The sequence below is a fragment of the Doryrhamphus excisus genome, chromosome 6 (assembly GCF_030265055.1).
Source record: "Doryrhamphus excisus isolate RoL2022-K1 chromosome 6, RoL_Dexc_1.0, whole genome shotgun sequence".
Classification (NCBI taxonomy): Eukaryota; Metazoa; Chordata; class Actinopteri; order Syngnathiformes; family Syngnathidae; genus Doryrhamphus; species Doryrhamphus excisus.
In genome coordinates this window covers 17,260,872-17,276,413 of record NC_080471.1, presented here as the reverse complement: position 1 = coordinate 17,276,413, position 15,542 = coordinate 17,260,872, and the positions used below count along the sequence as shown (strand labels likewise).

General features: G+C 41.3%; 1 protein-coding gene across 4 annotated transcripts in view; it reads left to right on the top strand.

Annotated features, from left to right (window-relative positions):
- Positions 1–15,542, top strand: part of megf11 (multiple EGF-like-domains 11) — a 118,680-nt gene that overhangs the window by 19,309 nt on the left and 83,829 nt on the right. For all 4 annotated transcript variants that reach the window (XM_058076523.1, XM_058076526.1, XM_058076524.1 and 1 more), the window contains one exon: positions 13,078–13,171. The gene's annotated coding sequence lies outside the window, so the exon portion shown is untranslated. The remainder of the gene's footprint in view (positions 1–13,077; positions 13,172–15,542) is intronic.

Sequence of the window (15,542 nt, the reverse complement as noted above, 5' to 3'; positions counted from 1 at the left end):
CTCTTTGTCTTGCGAGCGGGAACCCTGCTGCTGTGGAGCTTTTTGACTGTCACTTCAACTGAAGGGAACCATGCTGCATTTTTACATGAGCTGTGGAAATGAGCAGCGATAAGAATCCACAGTGTGAATGTGTTTGGGATGTGTTGTGCTTTGTTGATAAGGCTATCATCCATCATTAGGTCTGAGCCAGCAAAAATCCTCTCTCATTCAGGATTTTTACGCCTAGTTACCTCACACATGTACGTGCCGATGAGAGACACAGACGTTTTGCAGTAATTAGGATGGACTTTGAAAATGTAATCAAATGTATTAATTAAATCAATTACACTGTAGTAATATATTAAAGTGATTTAAATACTAGAGCTACACTCACTAGAGCTACACTATACTCACTTCACTTTATCAAGACCTCTTTTGTGAAAAATCATTTTAAAAAGGGACCTATTATGCTTTTCCCTCATATTTCTGACCCATAAATGTAGTTAGAATGTTGTATTCTCGTGTTAAACGATGCCAAGGTTTCAGATAACAAGCTTTGCACATTTACAAGTGATCGCTGAAAGAAGTTTGGGATGGCTCAAAATGCCCAATTCCAGAGGGCGTTGCAAAACTGTTCCTTTGTGATGTCACAGAGGAGCTAGCTTCCTTATGGGCGTGGCTGTCGGCGCAATACAATCTCTGTCCTCCTCCAAGCTTTGCTTCTCTGGTTATGGTGCTAGCAAATGTCTCAGTCGTAAGGGAAAGCCACATTTGTTTACAATTCCTAAAGACGCTGATTCCCTACAAAAAAAATGTATTTTAATCTTTCAACAGTATTTGGACTGTTTTGTGAACATGGGCCAGTATGCAGCTGGACTAGTCGACAAATTTGCTGAAGCCTGACGCCTTTCCAACGTTATTTGGTCGTGTGGAAGAGAAGGGCAAGCACTAAGTAACAGTTATCAGTGTCCTAACTGTGTTTATTTTGTGTAAGTCATGGAACAAAAACGCTTTGGCTATACATTAGTTTTTTAAACATCGGTATTCCCGACCATGTTAGATGTTACCAATGCAGTAAAAAACCTAATGCTAAAATGCTACCATTGAGAGACATCTTGAAGTAACCTCTTTTCTTGAGAAAAGTCTAGGAATTGCGTACAGGTCCTTGCAACATGGTGCCGTGCATTATCAGGCTGCAACATGAAATAATGGTTGTAGATGAATAGCACAACAATGGGCCTCAGGATCAATGCAGTTAAACTTGGCCCTGTAAAAGTCCATCCCTGCTAAACAATGCTCTACCCATACTGCTCTCCCAATCTCCTGCGGGGGGGATTTGTCAAAGTCATAAATTTGTGTTAAGGTGGCGGCCATGTTCACTTTTCATCAAACAATGGTTAATGAATATTGAATAATTTATCATGCATGCCAGCAAAAGAAAGATGGTCTTGAAAGGTGATGAACTATGGGAACAAGCTTGATGAAGTTTTAGGTCTCATCTGATGAAACATTTAATTAACATGCAAAGCTGACCTCAGCGTGAACCACCCGTGTCTTGGCCATCATGGCGCCTTTCACTTGGTGCTGTAGGTGACACGTTAATTATACCTTAAACAGAGATGGATGGTCATCATTGTGACAGGGAGAAGACAAGATCTGTAGCTGCCACATTTGGACACATTTGTGATACCTATTACTGTGGGAGAATGGGACATCAGCAGCTTTAATAGTGTTGGATACACCTGTGATATCATAACCACGGACTCCGCTTTTCCTAATGAGGGTCGCGGGGGTGCTGGAGCCTATCCCAGCTGTCTTCGGGCGAGAGGCGGGGTACACCCTGTACTGGTCGCCAGCCAATTACAGGGCATATATAGACAAACAACCATTCACACTCACATTCATACCTATGGACAATTTGGAGTGGCCAATTAACCTAGCACGTTTTTGGAATGTGGGAGGAAACCGGAGTACCCGGAGAAAACCCACACATGCACGAAGAGAACATGCAAACTCCACACAGAGATGGCCGAGGGAGGAATTGAACCCTGGTCTCCTAGCTGTGAGGTCTGCGCGCTAACCACTAGACCGCCGTGCCGCCCCTGTGTGTTCATATTACTCTAAAACAGGCATTAAAATTAAATTTTGGTGTGTATTAGTCCAAGGATTAAATTGATCAGGTAACAAAAGGAGGCTTTACATTTTAAACTCTCAGTTTAAGTGCTCTCAGCAACAGTGCCATTAATGAGCAGTTTTGCAATGTTTTTAGTTAATGTGCTGCTTGTTGTTAAAAAAAAAAGTTAAATAAATAAGTTAAGAAATTAATAAGTCCTAAAAATTTTTATTTGTTGTAATAAAAGAAATTCAGATGCAGCAGCGGCACGACACAGCGGTGGAAGTCCGCCCTCCCATGCAGCCCACCAGCACAGCTGTTTGTAATATTTTACATATGTCTACACCAGGTGTCCAAATTATTTCCACCCATGGCTGCATTATGAAAAATCTAAGAATACGGGGGCCACTTTTACATTTTCTAAACTAACTTTTTTATATATTTAAGTAAAAAAACAGCCTGCATCACAGCCTAGTGGGTATTAGAGTGTTTTTAATATGAACCGTTTCTCCGTCTCCTTCTTTATTTTTACAAATATTTAAACGTTCTCCTTTTACACTTATTCCTATTATATTGACAATTTATTATTGTAATATTAGGACATTTTCCAACCTAATATTTAATATTTCAGATTTATGCTATTCATGTAAAATTACTGGTCTGTTTCATTTTTATTTTCCTGTTTATTTGTATTTCTACAACATTGACCACCAATCAGTCATTGTCTATTCAAATATTCCGTGTATGGTTGTATGGGCATGATTGAGAAGGTAGTTGCTTCCATGCAGACACACTGCTGCATTACCCCGTGCATGTAATCTCATATTGGCGCATCCAGAGGACACATGCTGAGCCATGCCTCTTCAATCAGTGCCAGCAAGTGAACTCTGGCCCATTTCCAAAGTCTATTGATGGATATTGATGCTATCATCAAGACAATTTTAGCTCAATAACACAAAGCTCCTGCGCTTATACAGCACCCTGGTTTACCTTGCATGTAATCAATGGTCAGCTGTCAGGACGGCGACTGGAGCACACGCACACACATTGAAGCACGTCTTTGGATGCTGAATAACTGCCCACTCAACAGGGGGCCCCTTTTGAATAATACAACAGCATAGCCCTGTGTCGCATCTCCGTTGGCCCCCACGCTGGCAACGCTGTCCACATAGCGGGTCAGGGCACACAGGACACGGAAGTAGAAGAGCCAGCAATGGATCATGTCTTGGTGGCCTGGAGCATCACGGAAGACTTGACTGTAGTTCTTTAAGGGTCATCTTGATCCTTGTACCTTTTGCTATTGTTAAATTCTACAATATTAATATGTCTGTGTCGAAGCTGCAATTTCGGGTCACTTGTGTGTTTGATTGCCCGACAGAAAAATTGTGAAGCGGTTTGTTTGCATGCACAAATCTCTGGACCTCGAACATAAGATATTTGGGTTAATATGGTAATAGCAGGATGAGTGGTTAGCGCGCAGGCCACACAGCTAGGAGACCTGTGTTCAATTCCCTGCTTGGGCGTCTTTGTGCGGAGTTTGCATGTTCTCCCCGTGAATGTGTGGGTTTTCTCCGGGTACTCCGGTTTCCTCCCACATTCCAAAAACATGGATAAGGATAATTGGCGACTCCAAATTGTCCATAGGTATGAATGTGAGTGTGAATGGTTGTTTGTCTATATGTGCCCTGTGATTGGCTGGCGACCAGTCCAGGGTGTACCCCGCCTCTCGCCCGAAGACAGCTGGGATAGGCTCCAGCATGCCTCATGAGGATAAGCGGTAGAAAATGAATGGATGGATAGATGGTAGTAGTAATTTTATGTGTTTCTATGCAGACCGCCACCACATTGGTGGAAGTCTGTGCTTTCTGAGTTTGTATTATATGGTTATGATTATGATTTATTTTATTTTGAACACCCTTAACCTGGTTATATTAAACAACATAACATGTTTACTGAACACCAATACTGAAAAACAATTCTAGGCAGTTTTTATTACTTTTAAATCCAATTTGTGCAAAAAGTCAATATCTAGTATGCTATATTGAATAAGCTGTTCTTCAGAACTTCAATTCCCTCAAGGGTGCAAGCAAACTTTTTTTTCGTCTTATTTTGGAAAGATAATTGTAACTTTGTGGAAAAAAATTCAAACTATCCCATTAAGGTCCATCCATTGATAAATTACTGCATCTTCACATTCAAATTTTATTATCTTCTAAAAGGCCGAGTTTATGATATAATTGTTGTAGTGGAGCTCATTACATTGTGCTGGCAAACATAATAAAATACCTGGAGAGGTTTTTTAATTCACCAGTGCAAAATTGCTGTCTGGATATCACTCAAATTGAAGCTTTCCTTTGCCTCCCGCTTAAAATAATAAAACATTTTTAAAAAGTAGTAATTGCACACATAGGTATATAGTACATGAAGTGGCCACTTGAAAAAAGGAGTGTTTTAAGCTGCTTTTCATTCCCTGCTTTACTTAACTAGAAATGCATTACGTGCACTTGTATTGTCATTATACAGTTTTGTTTTTATTTAATCAGCACTGACTAAATTAAGTATTTTGTACAAGAGTGACACCCAAACATCCACAACATGTACTTTTAATCTGCCTGACAACACGGCACTGCAAACTACTACCACTCATATTGTTAAATGAATACCTCTTTGACAGTCTCCAGTGTCAATTAAAGTGACCATTGTTATCATTGTAAAGGCAGAATTTTTAATACAGCTCCTTCATTGGATCTCATTAGACTGTAATATTGTATGGCTATTTATAGTATAGTAAGTTTTTAACATTAGGTCTGTCATGTCAGTGACTGCCCATGCAGGCAGTCTGAACAGAGCCAAATTGAGCTCTTATCTTTTGCTCATTTTTGTTTAATGTATTCAGACTAAGTAGGCGTATTTTGCTCAAGTGGACTGAAGGACATTTAAAAGGTCACAGTGGCAAAATTGGACGTAGAACTTTAATGCTAATCCATCAGATTGAGCTTTCATTTCACCACGCTGGTTATGTGATGTGTGCCCAAGGAGCATATTTTTATATTCAACGACCAAGCAAAGTCATTTCTCTTTCAGTTATTGACTACTGTTCCAGAAGGTTAATGTGCTACACAAGCAGTCAAATAAAGTCTCACTTGAAGTAAGAGTCATTTTAACCGGTTAGCGTTAGATGTGGACATTTTTACATACAGCGAACAATTTAGCAGTGGATTTTGCAGCGCATGCTGTTGAATATTAATATGACCTGGTGACTGGTCTATAATCAAAGAGAATAACAAAACAAACACGGTAGAACCTCAGTTTTTGCATGCCCTGGTTTTCATAGGATTTGGTTTTCGACGAAAATAACATTTTTGTACATAGTCTCGGTAATCTATGGGTAGTGGTTTTCTGGCCAGGGAATCCTTTAATCATCTTTACTGTGTATGTCTGGTTGGTTGATTTGTTCACAGAACACACACAGAATGATGAACAACCCCATTTGTGTCCTTTTTCCCCTCTGTGTGCCCTATGCTGATGAGGCGTTCAAGCGCAGTATGTTTTTAAGTGTGATTTTTTTATAATTAGATAATAAAAAAATAATGCCAAAGACAGTTGCAAGTGCAACTTTGACAAAGCCTAGGTCTCAACCAGTCATACAGACTCTGACAGCTGGTCTACTTGGAAAAAACGTATATGGGTTTAATGGGGTAGACCAACTGCTTTGTCATGTCTACGGTTTTTCATACATACCACTTGTGCCACATGTGCACCCCATTTACATAATTAGTGCGGCCAACATGTGTTCAGATATTTTGTAAGTCCTCCATGCATGTTGAGTAAGTCAGGTGTGCATTGCCCGTTTGGCGAAAGTGCATCAATCGCACAATATGAAGCATTTGGGGTGCCTACAGCCATTTGTATATGTCTACCAAGATGTACACAAACGTGTACACGTTTCCGGTATATGTATAGTCGTTGTGTAGTGACAGTGCTCCTTTTGAGAGAAAATCAAAGTTTTTGCAGTGTGCCAAAGGCAAGAGGAGAGACAAGGTGTCTGAGAGGGAGGAGAGACAGAGAGCTGCAGAGAGGCATGAGAGAGAGAGAGCGAGCGAGAGAGAGAGAGAGAGCATGGAGCAGTGAAGAGGAAAGAGTGCAATAAACAAATGTCGTTGGTACGCACAATGCACAGATTGTGTGCAGTTCTTGCAACCCGCATGGAACACATGGCCAGTATTTGTTGCAAGTTTAACATGCGCATGCAACAGTGGTGCTTACAAGATTCACCACCACGGAGAGCGACTCTGTCAGTGGTCTACAACTGTTTTTTCTAGTGAAAGCTGCATTTACAAAATGAAAATGGCCAAGAGCTGTTACATTTTGTAGCATAGTTTCTTTCAACCCAAACAAAGCAAATATGCTTGTTTTACCAGCACATTAACAAAATACTTGCATTTCTCTCTAGTGTTCTCACATTGCTAACTGAGAACATGAATGAAAAGCAGCATGTGGTTTGTGGGTGGGGCCCAGTTGATGTCTGGACTGTGCCATTTTGAAGTCCATTAAAGTGATATGAAGCCCTAAAAGCCTGACTAAAGAATGAAAACAATTGAACACAATAGAGTTGGTTCTCGTTTTGGTTGATGTTCGTCAATGTTTTAACCCATCCAAGCACATGGATTTTTGTTTTCCTTCAAGATTCAGAGGAAGCTAAGGCATTTAATTAATGAATCACAGATCACAGTGTGTTTGTCCCAAAACCTTTGTCCAATGCGTGTATAGACGCTGGCGTTCTCCGCATAACTCCAGAATAAACTGTCCTCCAAGATGTGAAAGGTTTTCATGTGCACCTGAAGCAATGGTGCATCCAGCCATGCTGCTTTCTCTCTGTCTTCTTCACACACCGCTTACCCTGCGACATTTGGCTCAAGTTTTTTTTTTGTGCTCTGCTTCTCACATCTTGGACAGTGACACAAAATAAATGAAGACACCCAGCACAAGATACAGGGTTCAGAGTTTGAAGGCTCGGTGGCTGAGGTGTGGAAGCGTTGGGGTGTAAAATTACTCAGACAGCCGCGCTGTTGTTTCAGCATTTCATTGCGAGCCTGATGCCGAGCGAGCGTCACTACTCTGTCTGTTCACTCCACCTTTTCTTTTTTTCTTACTGCAGATGTGTGGTGCGTCTCATGCTACAGAAGCTATATGTTTTGTTTTTCTAAATGTGTCAGGGTTACGTGTTCGATGTTTGTCCCACACAGTCAGCCAGGTTAAGTCAACCAGCTAATATGCACAATTTCATTTTTGTGGTCTCCAGTAGTTTGCATTACTTGTTGCGTGTGTGAGGAAGACGAGCACTGCAACACATACAACTGTCACTAGAAGGCCTGTTGTTTGTTATTACTTTCGCAAAGCAATTTGTCTGTCCATTCAGCTCAGGGGTGTCAAACGTTTTCCACCAAACAATTTCCATATACTGAAAATCAAAAGGATGCAGGCCACCACTTTGTTTTTTTGATATTTTTGATTTTGTAAAAAAAAAAAATCAAAAATTCATACAGTAAATACAAAGCTTCCTCATTTAACCCTTTTGCTCAATTTTTCCACAGTGACACTGTATATGACTGAACAACCTGCAGTGGAAATTGGCGACTCCAAATTGTCCATGGGTATGAATGTGAGTGTGAATGGTTGTTTGTCTATATGTGCACTGTGATTGGCTGGCGACCAGTCCAGGGTGTACCCCGCCTCTTGTCCGAAGACAGCTGGGATAGGCTCCAGCATGCCCGCGACCCTTGTGAGGATAAGCAGTGCAGAAAATGGATGGATGGATGTAGCTGATGACTGGTAATATGAAAATGACAGGAGGTGTTCCAATCATGATGTATATTTGATGATTGTGTTTACGCCAATTTGTTTTATATTTTATGTATTTAGATTCAATTCTAACAGATGGCTTCACCATTTCTACTGCTCTTCTCCCTCACAAGCCTGATTCCACATTCACAAAGCTAACATTAGACGGCGACATTTCCTCTCAAGCTATCTCTCACCATGGTTGAAAGTTGGGCCACTACTGCCTGGGAGCCCACAGGACGGTGTTTGTCTCCCCACAAAGCTTTTGCAGTGAAAGGAATAAAAGAAATAGGGAGCAGCTCCCTCCAATGGGTTGTGTCTGGTGTTGGCCTTCCCTGCGGTGAGGCAAGGTTATTCACATGAAAGATGGTGTTGAGATCAGTGAGCCCTGCCTCCGCTTGCGTGGATGTCCAGCGATGCCGCGCACTGCGTGATTTATGAGCGTCGTGATATCTGTGCTTGCCGCATGAATAAACCATGTGGTCGGAATTAAGCTCCTGTTAAACGACGCACAGCACTTTCCCTCGAGCCTCACCGTCAGAGTGGGACTCCCTCTCAGGAAAGTTGTGCTGTTGTCTTATGGCACTTTCATTTGGATGCTTATTGATGGTAGCCAGTGGAATCTTCTTTGGGCGTCCACCAAATTGCATGTAATGAATGACTTTGAAGTTGGATTATATTAGGTTTCTCAGTGATTATACGGCTGCCTGAAAGAAAGAGACCAAGAAAATGGAAAACAATAGAAGTTTAGCCAGCTCTAACCGAACAGAATTGGCATAATAATCGATAATCAGTTGTGTGAAACTTGTTTAATTGTGGCATGAACCAACTGAGGTGAAATGGGGTACACTACTCGGATGTAACCAGAAGATGTTGATTCAAGCCTATCCCAGCTGTCTTTGGGCGAGAGGAAGAGTACACCCTGGACTGGTCGCCAGCCAATCACAGGGCACATATAGACAAACAACCATTCACACTCACATTCATACATATGGACGATTTGGAGTCGCCAATGAACCTGGCATGTTTTTGGAATGTGGGAAGAAACCTGAGTCCCCGGAGAAACCCACGCATGCACGGGGAGAACATGCAAACTCCACACGATGGTCGAGGGTGGAATCGAACTTGGGTCTCCTAGCTGTGCGGCCTGCGCGCTAAGCACTTGTCCGCCATGCAGCCTCATTTATACATTTCATTCATCATTGTTTTCTACATGTAAAACTATAATTATCCTCTATAAAATGTGTTTTTGTCAATATTTTTGTGTGTGGATGGATTCAATGAAAACATTGCTTCAGTTTTTGTACCTTTTTTGCACCAGTTTTCATCGGGCCCTTTGGAATAGGTTAATTACAAAAATATGGGTTCCACTGTCTTGCTGTGACATGCAAACTCCACACAAAGATGGCAGAGGGTGGGGTCGGTTATAAATGATAAAATAAATATTTTTATATATTTTGTAGTTGGTATCAGCAAATGAAGACCTCACTTTTTAGTTACGTTGCCTTAGTTGTGACTGAGCAGCATCTTATTTGCCTCTAACGCATGGGACACACATACAAAAATGTGTTGATGCAAGAGAACGCACCGTGACCCCGCTAATGAGCCCTGACTGTTAATGACATCCTTCCACCCTTCCTCTCAGCTGCATAACACTGTGCTGGCCAACAATGGATCTTATCTCATTTCCACTCTGTGCTGCCTGGTTACACCTGTAACCTTTAGATCAGTCCAAATTTGGCTAGTCCGAAATCTTTCAGTAGTGATTACCGAACAGATTGAGCAGCAGGATGGATTCTCATAAAAAATGTATGTGAGCACTCAGCTCACATTTAGACGATTGAACAAAGACGTGATGCGCGCAGAAGCTCCAAACTGATCAAGCATTCTCTCTGTTGCTCTGTGCAAGATTGCAATGCCACACGACATTTCCCATGACTCTCTTATATACAAGCACATTTTAGAAGCAGCTTTTAAATAAACGACCAGCACCCAGGATGAATCTTGGATATTATCTTGGATCTAAACATAGGAGGTGAACTTCTTATCAGAGTGTGCTGAGCAGCATTCATGGCAGAGTGCAGGAGCTGGTCAGCCAGGGGACAGGGTGTTTAATTGCATTGCACTTTAATAAGTCACACACTGAAGACTCCCAGTTTTAATCATGCAGATGTCTCTGCTGATAGGCACTACCGGGTACATAAGGGGTGCCGCCACGTGAGTGTCAATGTCTGTGCAGGTGGGTGTCCGATCCGCACTTCATCCTGCAAAAGACATCATCCTACACCCAGCCTCTTGCGGTTTCCACTGTTAGTCGTCAAAAAATGTATTGCTTTTGAAGCATTTTAATCAGATGCAGCAGCACAAGCATTTGAAAAGTTTCATCTTGTGAGATATGAGTGGTTGGAAATGCGGGACAAATTCCTTGTAGGGATATTAAAGTCTAGAGGAAATTTTGTTTGGTGGAAAGTGAATGTTTGAAGTCTGAACAGAAACAAAATGTCTTCATGAATGTTGATAGGGAGGGAAAAAAGTGTTTCCATGCATCTCCACTTTGTGATGTATGTGAAAAGGCATATTAGTGCAAACGTCTGTTCTTCTTCAGAGTCTGTCATTACTCTTTCCCCATTTTTACATGTTTTTTTAATTGTTGAAATATGTCAACTTTGTCCACTTTTCTGACCTATATATGTTGTTAGAATGTTATATCCTAGTGTTAAACGATGCCCAAGTTTCAGATAATGAGGTTTACGCATTTGGACATGAGCCCTGAAAGAAGTTGGGTGTGGCTCTGAACGCTAGGTTTCAGAGAGCTTTTTCTAACACTGGGTGTTTGTGACGTCACAGGGAGCTGGGCTTACTTATATAGGCATCTGCTGTTGGCCAGATAGGCTCCAGGACTGCGCTCCCCACAGCTCTAATTCGCTCTGTTTACAGTTGTTAGCATGGCTCCTAAGGAAATATTTGTACAAGGTAAGCTCAGGCAGATGTGGTTGGAGTTGATAATTCCCAGCAAGAGGAAAAATATTTTAATTTGTCAATGGCATTTCACACAGGACTGTTTTTCTAAACATTAATGTGAAATATCCACCAAACTGTTGCTGAAGCCAGACACATGTTGGAACACTATGCCTGTACACGGACCTATGTTACCATTTCTTCAGTCAGGAGTCTCCAGTCAGGAGCTACCAATCACTCCTAACTATTTTTTAAGGAGCTCTCCAAAGGCTTTATTCATTTATCATCAACTCCAATACCCATAAAATTAGAAAGTCGGGTTCGGCAGTTGTCCAGATGTTCTCAGGAGCGCTTGGGAGTGTGACCAACCACAGCGGAGTGGGCTTTCTCGAAGGCGGCCGTGGATGGAATAAATTAAAACAGACCTTTTTGGAAATGCAAGGAAATACAGCTGGAATAGGTGCAGATTCTGGAAAATCTAGAAAGTTTTGTGTGCAGTTTATAGGAGTCCACAACTGAATACAAAGGGCCGAAAATTTACGTACGTATGTTCCCTTTAAGTTGTTTTCATTATTGTTTTTCTTAATTTCCATAACTTTAGTCACATAATATTTTGACTTTACTCCCATACTAGAACATTTTAGAAGACAAGTGGTATAAACCGTTTACAAATATTTAATGAATGACCCAACCAACTCAGATCTAGTATTTAAGAGTTGCTCTTACCTCAAATCTCAGTCCCTGACACTGTACCGCGAAGGTCTCTTCATTGAGACCAAAGTAGACATATTAGATGGTAAAACTCAAGGTATAGGAAAAGATAGGGATTTGCTTGGAAGTTGAATTCTTGTGCTTGACATTTACATTTCTCTTCACCAAGCTGTTCCACTGATGTGCAGCCATACAAAGAGCGAGCCAATAAAATTTGGCATCTCAAAGTGTTGGCACAATAGCAACAACCTGCGCATTTGGATGAATTTTGATCTTAATCTGCGCTTTTCTGAAGGAGACTCGTGGTCTCATGGTGCTCACAGGATCAGAAACTATGGTGGGATATACAGGGTGGTCTAAAAGTAGGGTTACGGTTAGCAGACATTGATTCATTCATTTTCTACTGCTTATCTTCATGAGGTTCTGCTATTAACACATTATTTTTGACAGCCTTAATTTTTACACATTTGATATTGTTTTCTGCATGTAACTCTATCAAAACAAAAAAACAAACTGCTGTGTGTTAATATTTTTTGCTTACTGGAACTGATAAATCGGATTTACATTATTTGTTATGGGAAAAATAGACTTGGTTAACATCCGTTTTGGTTAGAGTCTGACCATCTGGAACAAATTAATGACGCTAACCAAGATTCTACTGTATTTTATGTAAACATTTTTGGAAAATATGCTATGGAATATTTGGAAATACATGCTTTTTATTGGATGATATTGTAATTCCCCATTAGATAAAGACCAATTATCTTTTTTTTCAGCATTCAAGCTTTAATTGACAGGAAAAGTATACACATTATTATAACAGTGTATAATTTTCTATGTAGGCAGGTCTTGAGTTCAAAAAAGAAGTGACAAAGATATGCTAAACGAGATTATTATCGAGGGCAATGGTGAGCCTCTACCAAGTAAAAGAAAAATGCTGAATTATTCATCTGGCCGAGAGACAAAAAAGACATATTGTGTTTTTGAAGAATCTCAAAAGTGCCCTCTGACCCGGTGGAGGAATCATTAAGAGCAATGTATTTAAGTGTGATGACAAACATGAATACTGTGTGTTAGCGCCTGCGTCATCTTCTGCCATGAGGCGTGTGGGCTTTGTTAATGAGAGCAGATCATTTGGTCACACTGTGGACAAGCAGCGCCCCCCCCGTTTGAAGTGCAAGCAGAGTTCATTGTGGCTGCCCCTCTTGAGTTAATGCAGCCTTTTATTTCTTCAGCAAAGCTCGTGGCTCAGTGGAAACCAGGTAGGAGGCACATTGTAAAATGAAATGAAAACTGTGTGATTGGATGTGGAGGCTGCACTGAGTAAATTGGCCTTTCAAGAGCAGCTTATGTGAATTATAACCCTGTGGAGATTCTCGCTCCCATAAGAAATGTATGACTTTGTGACTGCGCATGCGTCCGTTTGTGTCTTGTGTGTGTCATCATAAGCTCATTAGTTTTCTTCTTGCCAACAGATCTGTGACCTGTCATCACTTCTCCCAGAGTGTGTACATCTGAACACAAAAAGGCTGCGCAGCATCCACACAAGTACCCAAGCTCTACTGTTAGGTGAGCTTTAGGTCACGTGTCTCCTGCTATCAGATGTGTTTCTGTCTCTGTCTTCAAGGGCTCATCTCACTTTCCTTGGAGCCAGCGCTCATAACGAGCACACTCAGTCAGAGAGAACCTCCACCTAGGCTTAAACATTTGTTACCCACCAAATAAAAATGAATCTTAATGGCTAAAAGTTAATGATTTTGAGGGATGCAAGGATCCTTCATGAATAACAACCTGATCTGATGAGTTAAGACGAGTTATAAACGAGTAAAATAAAGTATAAATGGTGTGTAAGTGTAAAGTGTTTGCCTCCTTCCAGATTTTTATTCAGTTGTATTTTATAGTGTAATTAACGCATGCAGCAGAACAAGTACGTCTCTTTGTTATGTTTATGGCTTCACTTACTCATCCCTGCTGCCTCGAGCTAAATTAAAAAGGAGACTGGGTAACATGTATGATGAGTGGGGACAAGGGACAAGGCATGAAACTTGTTGCGCTTGTGCGAGTATCTGCGAATGAGTTCTGTGACTGGGGACTCAAGTCAATCGAGGACCTGATTTACTTCAGTGAGGGACTCATAACAACAGTTTTTCAGCCAGCCAATCGCAGGGCACATATAGACAAACAACCATTCACACTCACATTCATACCTATGGACAATTTGGAGTCGTCAATTAACCTAGCATGTTTTTGGAATGTGGGAGAAAACCGGAGTACCCGGAGAAAACCCACGCACGCATAAGGAGAACATGCAAACACCACCCAGAGAATCCAACCCAGGTCTTCCCACTCGCCCGACTGTGTGGCCTACATGCTAACCACTCGGCCACCCCATAGCTATGGGAAACACCAACACCGAGTCTTTATGCTGTACATGCATTTACTTGCAAAAGACCAACAGCAGGGTTTTTGTTTAATAAAAAGTGTCCAACAGTCCAGTCGTCCAGAACGAATTGCAGCCTATTGGGATGAGATAGTGATAGGAGTGCTTTTCTCCTCTGCCTCTTTATATGGGGCTGGAACCCTGCTGCAGCCAATCAGGGAGCCAGACACACACCTGCACCAACATAAACCCCAGCAAAACAAAACTTTACAACTGACACACATCCAAATGAATGGCCATTTAATTATCTCAGTTCTTAAAGATAACTAATTAACTACAGTTATTATGCCCAGTGTTCAAATTGAGTGAATTATGATGTTTTTATGGCATCATAAAGGTGCGGATTATCTGTTATCACTTTATCGCCATATCCACATGGATATGAGGAACTGTTACAAATAAAATAAACAAATAAATGTAGTCACCCACTCCACGGCTAACTACCGATAAAAGCCAGTGAAGCCCACATATTCAGAACATTGGCACTTTTTGTAACAGCGTGTGAGGTGGGCCAAATGTGAGCGGGCAGGTGATGTGGTGCTCCACATGTCTGTAGCTGTTAGTAGTGCTGACAGAAGGTGATGGTTTCATCACAAAACCTATAAAATCATTGGAGTCAATGAGGCAGCTAAGTTTCTTTCACATGGGTACCCAGTATATGAATGCTGCTCTTGCCTGTAACATGCGTGCGCCAATGATTAATCATCCTGTTAAGGAAATGAACATGACTTTAACCTCCGCCTGTTTGGATGGACTCCTACTTAGAGGAAGTGCAGATCTGATTGATTTTCCTTCACTTGTGAGTGAACTACACACAGCAATCAATGCGGAAGATTAGCGGAACATGTGAATGCCGCTGTTATTGGATACACGTGTTTGGAAATATTGAACACATATCATATGAAGCACTTATAAACATGCAAACTCAAATTATGCTTTAGAGATGAAGCCAAATAAAAACAACACAGTCCTCTCCTTTGTGTCTTTTCTATTCTAAATACACAGCTCTTATTCGCCAAGGTTGATGTCCTGCTCACTCTGCTGACAGTTTAGCACTGTTGCCTCTAATAGCATTCGGGTATTAACCTATGCTATGTTGTGCACACTCATTCTTTATCCTCAGCCGCCATTTGCTTGAATAAGACCTGCACCCGGGGTGAATCCATCACTGTCACGCCCTCCCATCGTCCGTTATCTCCCCTTGCATGTACATCTAATGAAATAAGCTGCAGGTCTCAACAAATCACCATCTCTGTCACTGTCACACTCGCTTCTTGAAGGTCTCTCTGAAGGAGACAAAGTGCAGCAAAACTGGATTGTTTTAAGTGATGATCTTGCAAGAAATTGTGCTGTATGTTTAAGGGTAGTAGAAAATGGGGTCTTGTAGTGAGATAATTTATTACCTCCACCATGGAGGTTATGTTTTCACATGTGTGGGTTTGGTCATCAGATTATTGATTTGTTTGTGTGCAACTTCCTGCCAACATCAACCTGTTTTTT